Genomic DNA, 10,960 nt, shown 5'->3' on the forward strand with positions numbered 1-10,960 from the left:
CTGGCATGTAAGCTGCTCCCAGCTACCTGCAACCGAATGACACTAGCCAATGTCTCCAGTCCCAGACACAACCCTAGGAACCTCCATCTTGCAGTGTCCAGTTATGCCCGTTGGACGCGGCAAGCTTATATGAGTTTATCAGTTTAACAAAGAAATTGATACGTACCAGGCTTGTTATCCCAAGGGGAGCCTCTGACACGTTTCAAACCAAGCGCACTGCTTCAGGTAGAAGAAACAAACAGATTTATTAACTATGATGATGAATTTTAAGTGATTATAAGTCAAAACACAACAAGTCAGATTTGATCAAATGAAATAAAAGCAAAACGCATTCTAAGCTGATCTTAACACTTTCAATGTCCTTACGAACTTAGATGCTTCTCACCACAGGCTGGCTGGTTGCTCTTCAGCCAGGCTCTCCCCTTTGATCAGCGCTTCAGTGGCTTGGTGGTGGTGTCTGTAGATGGAGGTGGAAGAAAGAGAGAGCATGGCAAACATCTCCTCCTTTTATCATGTCCTTTCCACCCCCTTGGCTTTGCTCCCTCCCCCACTTGAGTGTCAGGTGAGCATTAGTCTCTCCAGGCAAGATTGAGCAATTCCCCTGGTGTGGCCTCATGCAGGTGAGTCATTGTATTGTAGCTCCTTGCTGGACAATGGGGTTGATGGGTTATTTGACATCCCGCCGTGGCATTGGTTACTTTCCTTGCTGTTGCCTCTGGGGAGCTAATATCTGGTTGATTCCCCAAGTTACAGGATGTTTTAGTGACCACCATACAACACAATTCTCATAACTTCATATGCATTAGTGATATACATACATGGACAGAGAAATGACTTTCAGCAGATCATAGACTTTCCTCTGATACCTTACAAGGCATGTGTGATAAATGAAGGGGGGGGAGGGGTAGTTCCCTTTTATGGACAGCCAGCCAGTTAGCTGTAAAATCCCTCTTGGTAGCTGTTCTCTGCTTGCTTTGCCTGTAAAGGATTAAAAAGTCCCCCAGGTGAAGAAAAGGAAGTGGGCACCTGACCAAAAGAGCCAATGGGAAGGCTAGAACGTTTTAAAATTGGGAAAGAAACTTTCCTTTTGTCTGTTGTTCTCCGGAGAAGGAGACACAGAGCAGCAATGCTATAAGCAGGAATGCTGTGTAAAGTTTGAACCAGGTATGAAAATTCACTTTCCATACCTTGAAGGAATCACTGGGACAGGGAGGTAACCCCCAGGTGCTTTTGTTTGCTTGTAATTTTTAAGCTGGTCCCCAAGAAAGCTATTCTTGGTACTTAATTTTTGGAATTGCTCTTTTAAAATCTAGCAAAAGCCTAAGTTCCAGATGTTTTTTCTTCCTTTTTGTTCTTAATAAAATTTACCTTTTTTAAAAACAGGATTGGATTTTTGGTGTCCTAAGAGGTTTGTGCAAATGCTGTTTAATTAGCTGGTGGAGACAGCTAATTTCCTTTGTTTTCTTTCTCAGCTCTTCCCCAGGGGGAGGGGGAGAGGGGGGTGAAAGGACTTGAGGGTACCCCACAGGGAGGAATTCCCAAGTGCTCCTTCCTGGGTGCAAGGGGTTTTTTTTGCATTTGGATGCGTTTACTAAGCCAAGGTCAGAGAAAAGCTGTAACCTTGGGAGTGTAATACAAGCCTGGAGTGGCCAGTATTAATTTTTAAAATCTTTGCGGGCCCTGTGACGAAGTGGGACTATTCTTAATGTTTCCTCTGAATAGTGTGGGGGTGCCTCAGTTTCCCCTAGGCAGTTCTTAAGTATCTAGGGGGTGGGGTAAGGGTGTATGATCATTGCAGAGCCCTAGAGGGCAGGTGTGTGCAGGGGTCTGGACACAGAGAATGGCCGACACCCTGTTTCCTGGCAACTAATGGCCTGGGCCCTTCCCCCCCCTGCAAGGTGAGAGCTAAAGGGTTGGAGAACAAAGGAATCAGGTGACCTCCTGGCCCAGGAAAGGAACAAAGCCCAGAGGAGGAGGGGCTGGAGGGGGTTTCAGTTTGGGGCTGGCTGGGACATGGAGTGAAGTGCAGACGTGGTTGTCTGGCTCACTGCCCCCCAGAATGGACCCAGCTGAGGGGTCCCATTCTCTGCACCTGCAAGCTCTGTTTTAGACCATGTTCCTGTCGTCTAATAAACCTTCTGTTTTACTGGCTGGCTGAGAGTCACGTCTGACTGCGAAGTTGGGGTGCAGGACCCTCTGGCTTCCCCAGGAGCCCCGCCTGAGCGGACTCGCTGTGGGAAGCGCACGGAGGGGCAGAGGATGCTGAATGCTCCGAGGTCAGACCCAGGAAGGTGGAAGCTGAGTGAGTTGTGTGTCCTGAAGACAGGCTGCTCACAGAAATGCGACTACCCCAGAGTCCTGACTGACTTCATGGGGAGCAGTTCCAGAGCATCGCCCAGGGACTCCGTGACAGGCCCCCACCTTCTGCACTTGGAGTGCCAGAGTGGGGATTCAGCCTTGACAGCATGCTTTATATGTAAGATCCCGATGATATGAAAATGAGGAATAGGGGGGGTTACAGTATGCTCCCCCAGGGCATAGAATGTCACAGTGATTCCAAAATCAAAGTCTTCACGGAAACATTTCTCCTCCTTTTGAGCTCGCTGGTGTGTAGGGTCACTCTGGAAATGTACACACTAGTTTGTTATTGTAGGGTCTTGGGGAAGTTTGGGGGCTTCACCTCAGTGGTTTGTTATGGTAGGGTTGGTTGCGGCCTGTGTGCACTAGTTTGTTTTTGTACGGCCGGCCTGGGGTTGCATAGAATCATAGGACCCGAGGGGATCTCGAGAGGTCATCTGGTCCAGGCCCCTGTACTCCTGGCAGGGGACTGGTTTGTTATCGTAGAGTCACGCTAGGGCTGAGCACACTGGTTGTTATTGTACAGTCAGTCTGGTCCTGTGCACACTAGTTTGTTTTTGTAGGGTTGCTCTTGATAAACACTGGGCTGCACATACTGGTGTGTTATTGTAGGGTCACTCTGGGCCAAGTATTGTAGGGTTTCCTGGCATGAGCACTGGGCTGTGGTGACACAGAGGCCCCTTGTTCTTTGCAAACAACTCCCGCCTCAGACCTGACAAACTCAGTGCACCAAACACACATCTTGCAGGAAATTTACCCAGAAAGAGTAACATGTAAGGCAGGGGTCGGCAACCTTTCAGAAGTGGTGTGCCGAGTCTTCATTTATTCACTCTAATTTAAGGTTTTGCATGCCAGTCATACATTTTAACGTTTTTAGAAGGTCTCTTTCTATAAGTCTCTAATATATAACTAAACTATTGTTGTATGTAAAGTAAATAAGGGTTTCAAAATGTTTAAGAAGCTTCATTTAAAATTAAATTAGAATGCAGAGCCCCCCGGACCGGTGGCCAGGACCCGGGCACTGATTACTGAAAATTACTGATTACTGAGTGCCACTGAAAATCAGCTTGTATGCCATGCGTGCCATAGGTTGCCTACCCCTTATGTAACGTATCTAGAGAAAGCTCCTGACTTATCAAGACTCATGATCAATGCGAGATGTATGTGTGGGGAATATTGAAGGAAGAATGTGTTGATATTGACAGTGTGCTTTATGGATGTGGAGTAGAAGTTAATCACCAGGGGATAGTGTGTCTCTGTGATGGTCCATTCCAGCTGCAGGGAGTCATGACCCCGCCCCGGTTAGCCAGGGATGTAATGCCAGGATTCAGTTGTCCAGCCTTGCTCCATCCCAAGATTATCAATGGAAACCCTGAAAGAAAACTGCAAACCTTCGAGACCAGTTGGAGGTGAAAATGGGACATTACAACACACAGGGGATCGCCCTGCCTATGAACAGAGACCAAAGGCTGTTCCACTATACCATGGTGGGTGATCCCGATCCTTTCACTAAGGATGGAGACTTCTTGAGGGACGGGGGTGTTCTCATAAAAAACTGGATCCTGGGTCCTGCGAAGCCGGTCGGCTCCGCAACAGACTGAGCGGTGAGGGGGAAACCTACTGTATCAGCTGGGCAGGGGAACTATCGGTAAGTGTAGGCCCAGGTTCGCGTTTCAGGATTTTGTTTTGTCTGGGAACCATTTGTTTCCAGGGCTCTCGCTCGTTTCCAGTAGAATCTTTGTATTTTCTTAAACAAACCTTCCTTTGTTTACTAACAGGTGCTGTGTGGTTTACAGGAGGGATGTTAGAAGGTAACACTGATTAACTGTGGGGTACACTGCTCCTTGGGGGGCAGGAGAGGTGGGATTTCTGTGAGGAGCCAGTGCCAGGGACTGGCTATCACAGGGGAATGATCCTGTCATAAATATAAAGGGAAGGGTAAACCCCTTTGAAATCCCTCCTGGCCAGGGGAAAGCTCCTCTCACCTGTAAAGGGTTAAGAAGCTAAAGGTAACCTCGCTGGCACCTGACCAAAATGACCAATGAGGAGACAAGATACTTTCAAAAGCTGGGAGGAGGGAGAGAAACAAAGGGTCTGTGTCTGTCTGTATGCTGGGTCTTTGCCGGGGATAGACCAGGAATGGAGTCTTAGAACTTGTAGTAAGTAATCTAGCTAGGTATGTGTTAGATTATGATTTCTTTAAATGGCTGAGAAAAGAATTGTGCTGAATAGAATAACTATTTCTGTCTGTGTATCTTTTTTGTAACTTAAGGTTTTGCCTAGAGGGGTTCTCTATGTTTTTGAATCTAATTACCCTGTAAGATATCTACCATCCTGATTTTACAGGGGGGATTTCTTTATTTCTATTTACTTCTATTTTTTATTAAAAGTCTTCTTGTAAAAAACTGAATGCTTTTTCATTGTTCTCAGATCCAAGGGTTCGGGTCTGTGGTCACCTATGCAAATTGGTGAGGCTTTTTATCCAACATTTCCCAGGAAAGGGGGGGGTGCAAGTGTTGGGAGGATTGTTCATTGTTCTTAAGATCCAAGGGTCTGGGTCTGTAGTCACCTAGGCAAATTGGTGAGGCTTTTTACCAAACCTTGTCCAGGAAGTGGGGTGCAAGGGTTTGGGAAGTATTTTGGGGGGAAGGACGCGTCCAAACAGCTCTTCCCCAGTAACCAGTATTAGTTTGGTGGTGGTAGCGGCCAGTCCAAGGACAACGGGTGGAATATTTTGTACCTTGGGGAAGTTTTGACCTAAGCTGGTAAAGATAAGCTTAGGAGGTTTTTCATGCAGGTCCCCACATCTGTACCCTAGAGTTCAGAGTGGGGGAGGAACCTTGACAGATCCAAAGGGACTCGGGGCCTGGGGTGCACCCAGTGTTAACCTGCAAGGCGAAGCCAGGGCTGGCCTAGCCCAGAGGAGAGTGCTTGAGTGGCTGACAGGCCAGTGATATTTGGGAGCTGACACCAGCCACCATAGGCAAGCACCCTCTCGCTAGGGGTAGGGGGTAGCCAGGGGACCCTCAGTCCTGGGTGTCCCAAGAACTGTCCTGGCTCTATGCACCGGATCATTATTGCAGGGTCTCTCTGGGGAGGCCCACGCTGGTTTGTTATTATAGCTTCCATTCCTCCCTCTGCCTCCTGGGAGCGCCTCTCTCTGGCAAGCTCTCGAGCGTGTTCCCCAAGTAATGGCTCACGCCCACCAGGCCCCTACCCCGCGTGGCCCACGGGAGGCAAGTCCGGAGGAAGTCGCAGTGATCCTACTTCCTTTTCCCACGAGGAGATCTACAGGGTTGCAGCTGCCTAGCTCGGTCTTAGGCTAGAGCTGGTGTCTAAAATACTCCGTGCAGCTCACCCATCCGAGCAGGGATTCGCTCGAGTGCTCCCTGCAGCTGCGGCTTGTGAAATTCTGCCTTCCTCTTTCTCCCAGGCCTTCATTTACATGCTGCAAGGCTGGGCACAGGCTGCTGTCCCTGGGGACGTGGCTAGAGGACAGGAAGAGATACAAGCCAGGTCCCTTAGGCGGCCTCAGATCCCTTCGACACTGAGCCCCCCTCGGACACTGTCTCCAGGAGGCCAGGGTGGTGCCCTGCACGGCTGGGCAGGAGACCTGCACTAAGCCCTTGGTCAGCGCCTGGCATGCGTGGGCGTGCATTGCTGGTGTGGGCGTACTGGCCCGCTGCACTCCAAGGGTGGGGCTACCCGGCACTCAGAGATGTGACTGCAGCACGTGGAGACTCACCCCAGCCAGCTTCGACCTAGCTAGCTCACCCCACAGCAGTAACCGTAACAGTGAAGCTGCCATAGCATGAGCTAGCCCTGCCCGCCCAGGACCTGGGTACCGGCTCGAATGGCCTGGGCACATGCTAAGCCAGATCCACGCTAGCTCGGGTACGTGTACACGCAGTCACACCTCCTGACTGCAGTGTAGACGTACCCCTAGTGTGGACGCGGCTTATACTGGCAAAGCTAATGAGGATCTCGCTTAGTCCAGCCCTCCCTAACCCCCCCCATACAAAACAATCTATACAAGCAAAAGTGCAGCTTTGTCAGTATAACTGTGTCTACACTTGGGATCAGGTCAGGGATCAAACCCCTGCCCCACACAGCTACGTGTACAGTGTAGACCTGGCCTCATTCACTGCTACTGTCATTGGGTGTCATTGCATTGACTCCGCTGGGGTTCCAGCCCCTTCTCCCCATGCCTGGAAGAGGGGTGGGGTCGAGGGGCGGTGACTCATCAATCAGCTGTGACATTCCCCCTTCTGATTGGGAGGCAGCATGGGTGGGGGAGGCCCCTCCAGGGCTCTTCAGTTGTGGAGGGGGATCATCAGCGATCCAAGAGGTACGCAACCCCTGCGGCCCGACAAGGGAGAGCTGAGTCCCGCTTCCAGGCACCCTGCTGAGCTGTGGCTTCCCCTCTCCTTCCTCGGGGTGAAGATGTTTGCAGCGGGGGGAGGGGAAGATTTTGTGCCTCACGTGCCAGTCACATCCTTATTGTGGGACAAAATGCAGCCCCCCTCCCGCCCCCCCCCGGTTTGTACTGAAACAGGATTAAAGGGGAGGGTCTATTTGTAGCTATAGAGCAGTGACAGGTCAGTGGTTTGCTCACACCCTGGCTGATCTCCGCAGGGTGCTGAGTTTGAATCCTGATTCCGAGGCGATCCCCTCGCAGGAAGTGGCATGCCAGTAGGTGGCACCCTCCCCCCGCAGCCAGTCCCGAAGCAATACCCCAATGCGGTGCTTGGGGGCGCTGTGCTGCTGGCAAAGTACGGCCATTTGGGTGAGAGGCCAGGCCAAGGGCCTTGCCCACTTGTGGATTTTGTTATTATCACCCGCCCTTCTGAAAGGCTGAGGAACTCTTTCCATACCGAGCCTGAGTTCCCCTCCTGATTTGCAGAAGAGTTAGCACATTAATGGTTAGCCTCACTAAATTCCAACTCAGGCAATTACATTCTGTTGCCCTAAATTCTTCTTGTAGTTTCAACCGGTGTTCTTCTTCACTTCCTGTCTCAAATGGTTGTGCGATGATCCTGTATCTTTTAAACAAACAGCAGGATCCCATGCACACTTCCCCACCCCTGGATCCCACGGGAGTCCTGGATTCCTCCAGGAATCAAACAATAATCTTGGAATATGTCCAACCAAAACTGGCAACCCGACCCCCAGGCTGCTCTGTCTTCTCTCTCTCCTAAGCTCCTGTGAGCCGTGACTGGCGTTGTGTGTACTGACCAGTCAAACTGATCACACTCGTTCACTCAAACCGTTTTTTTCCAAGAAGAATCATTCTTTACTCCACATGGACACTTCGCCATGAAATGTATGGTTTTGACAATTTTTTTAAAAAAAAGGAGTACTTGTGGCACCTTAGAGACTAACCAATTTATTTGAGCATGAGCTTTCGTGAGCTACAGCTCACTTCATCAGATGCATACCGTGGAAACTGCAGCAGACTTTATATATACACAGAGAATATGAAACAATACCTCCTCCCACCCCACTGTCCTGCTGGTAATAGCTTATCTAAAGTGATCATCAGGTGGGCCATTTCCAGCACAAATCCAGGTTTTCTCACCCTCCACCCCCCCACACAAATTCACTCTCCTGCTGGTGCTAGCCCATCCAAAGTGACAACTCTTTACATAATCAAGTCGGGCTATTTCCTGCACAAATCCAGGTTTTCTCACATCCCCCCCACCCCCATACACACACAAACTCACTCTCCTGCTGGTAATAGCTCATTTAAACTGACCACTCTCCAAGTTTAAATCCAAGTTAAACCAGAACATCTGGGGGGGGGGGGGGGGTAGAAAAAAACAAGAGGAAACAGGCTACCTTGCATAATGATTTAGCCACTCCCAGTCTCTATTTAAGCCTAAATTAATAGTATCCAATTTGCAAATGAATTCCAATTCAGCAGTTTCTCGCTGGAGTCTGGATTTGAAGTTTTTTTGTCTTAAGATAGCGACCTTCATGTCTGTGATTGCATGACCAGAGAGATTGAAGTGTTCTCCGACTGGTTTATGAATGTTATAATTCTTGACATCTGATTTGTGTCCATTTATTCTTTTACGTAGAGACTGTCCAGTTTGACCAATGTACATGGCAGAGGGGCATTGCTGGCACATGATGGCATATATCACATTGGTGGATGTGCAGGTGAACGAGCCTCTGATAGTGTGGCTGATGTTATTAGGCCCTGTGATGGTGTCCCCTGAATAGATATGTGGGCACAATTGGCAACGGGCTTTGTTGCAAGGATAAGTTCCTGGGTTAGTGGTTCTGTTGTGTGGTATGTGGTTGTTGGTGAGTATTTGCTTCAGGTTGCGGGGCTGTCTGTAGGCAAGGACTGGCCTGTCTCCCAAGACTTGTGAGAGTGTTGGGTCATCCTTTAGGATAGGTTGTAGATCCTTAATAATGCGTTGGAGGGGTTTTAGTTGGGGGCTGAAGGTGACGGCTAGTGGCGTTCTGTTATTTTCTTTGTTAGGCCTGTCCTGTAGTAGGTAACTTCTGGGAACTCTTCTGGCTCTATCAATCTGTTTCTTTACTTCTGCAGGTGGGTATTGTAGTTGTAAGAAAGCTTGACAGAGATCTTGTAGGTGTTTGTCTCTGTCTGAGGGGTTGGAGCAAATGCGGTTGTATCGCAGAGCTTGGCTGTAGACGATGGATCGTGTGGTGTGGTCAGGGTGAAAGCTGGAGTGTGGGGGGGTGTTTTTTGTTGAACCCCCCCCATTTCTTTTTTGTTTGTTCAGTTTTGGTAAAACTGAAAGATTTTAACCACTGGAGCAAAAATTTTCAGGAAGCCCACAAGTGTTCACCCGACTAGCCACTTTTTTTTTTTTTTAATTTTCGTTTGCTGTTTTTTTGGCTTTTCAACAAAATCCTGAGGAATTTGGAAAGAAGAATTTCAGGGAACACAATTTCTAAAATGTCATCAACGTTTTTCATGGGAGGAAATAAACCATTTCCTGCCATGTTCTGTTACACAGTGGTGAGCACGTTGTCAGCCCTAAACAAATATGAAGTAAGATTATTTATTTAATAGCATCTTGTGCCTCTAACCAAGATCAAGGCCCCATTGTGCTAGCTGTGTACTATACAAACATGTAGTACAAGACAGGGCTTTGGACTCCAGCTCCAGGAAAAAACCTGCAGCTCCACTGCTCCGGAGCTGCTCCACGCTCCAGATCTGGGCTTCGCTCCAAAGCCCTGGTACAAGACAGTTCCTATTATGAAGAGTTTGCAATCTAACTAGACAAGCCAGAATTATTATCTTCCTTTTATAGAGGAGAAATATCAAAGCACAGCGCTTAAGTGATCTGCCCAAGGTCCTGCAAGCAGTGGCTGGGGGGGTGACAAGCAGGGATCCTAGAAATCTGTTTGCTACAGAAAAACCCAGCATTTGCGTTTTTACAGAGAACCTTTAGTTTTTACATTTTGTGAACAAATAAAAATATATTGAGTAGAACTGCATTTATCCGAGCCTCCAGTATCCAGCTCTCTGTATTAACAGAACCACCAGCTGAGACAGTCCAAGCCCCAGCCACCTGGGGGCTGATTGCCCCAGTCCTGGTGCTGTCAGCCCCAGGCGGCTGGTGGTTCTGTTAATACAGAGAGCTGGATAATGGAGGCTCTGAGAAATGGGATTCTACTAAGTTCAGCGTTTCATTTTAATCGTGGAAAAACATGGATTTTTATGTTTTTTTTATCAGAGAATGTTGGGGTTTTTTTATCACGGAAAACTAGGATCCCTGGTGATAAGCTGCAGCTGCAATCCACCCCAGAGGTGGCAGCCACATAAAGAACCTTTTAAATGGGATCCTTCCCAATGGAAGGTGACTAGTGCTACAAGGGAGACAAGGCATGGGAGGTAATATCTGTTATTGGGCCAACTTCTGTTGGTGAGAGAGACCAGCTTTGGGGCTTACACAGAGCTCCTAGATCTGCGCTAAAACACAGATCTATAAAGTATCAGAGGGGTAGCCTGTGTCCACAAAAATAATGAGGAGTCCGGTGGCACCTTAAAGACTAACAGATTTATTTGGGCATTAGCTTTTGTGGGTAAAAAACTCACTTCTTCAGATGCATGGAGTGAAAATTACAGATACAGATATAAATATACTGGCACATGAAGAGAAGGGCATTACCTTACACTTGGAGAACCAGTGTTGACAAGGCCAATTCAGTCAGGGTGGATGTGGTCCACTCCCAATAATTGATGCATCTGAAGAAGTGTGTTTTTTACCCACAAAAGCTTATGCCCAAATAAACTTGTTAGTTCTAAAGGTGCCACTAGACTCCTCGTTGTTTTTAAGTAATTGATGAGGAGGTCTCAATACCAAGAGAAGGAAAATTGCTTTTGTAGTGAGCCAGCCACACCCAGGCCCTACTCAAGCCCAAATTAATGGTGTTAAGTTTGCAAATAAATTGTGGCTCTGCCATTTCTCTTTGAAGTCTTGTTTATATGTTTAGCCTGTATCCGTATTTTTTCCCTCCATGCATCTGAAGAAGTGGGGGTTTTACTCACGAAAGCGTATGCCCGAATAGAGCTATAAAGTTGGTTATTATCCCTTAAGCCATTTTTATAAGCTCCCCCCCC

This window comes from Caretta caretta, chromosome 1, assembly GCF_965140235.1.
Source record: "Caretta caretta isolate rCarCar2 chromosome 1, rCarCar1.hap1, whole genome shotgun sequence".
In the NCBI taxonomy this organism is placed as follows: Eukaryota; Metazoa; Chordata; order Testudines; family Cheloniidae; genus Caretta; species Caretta caretta.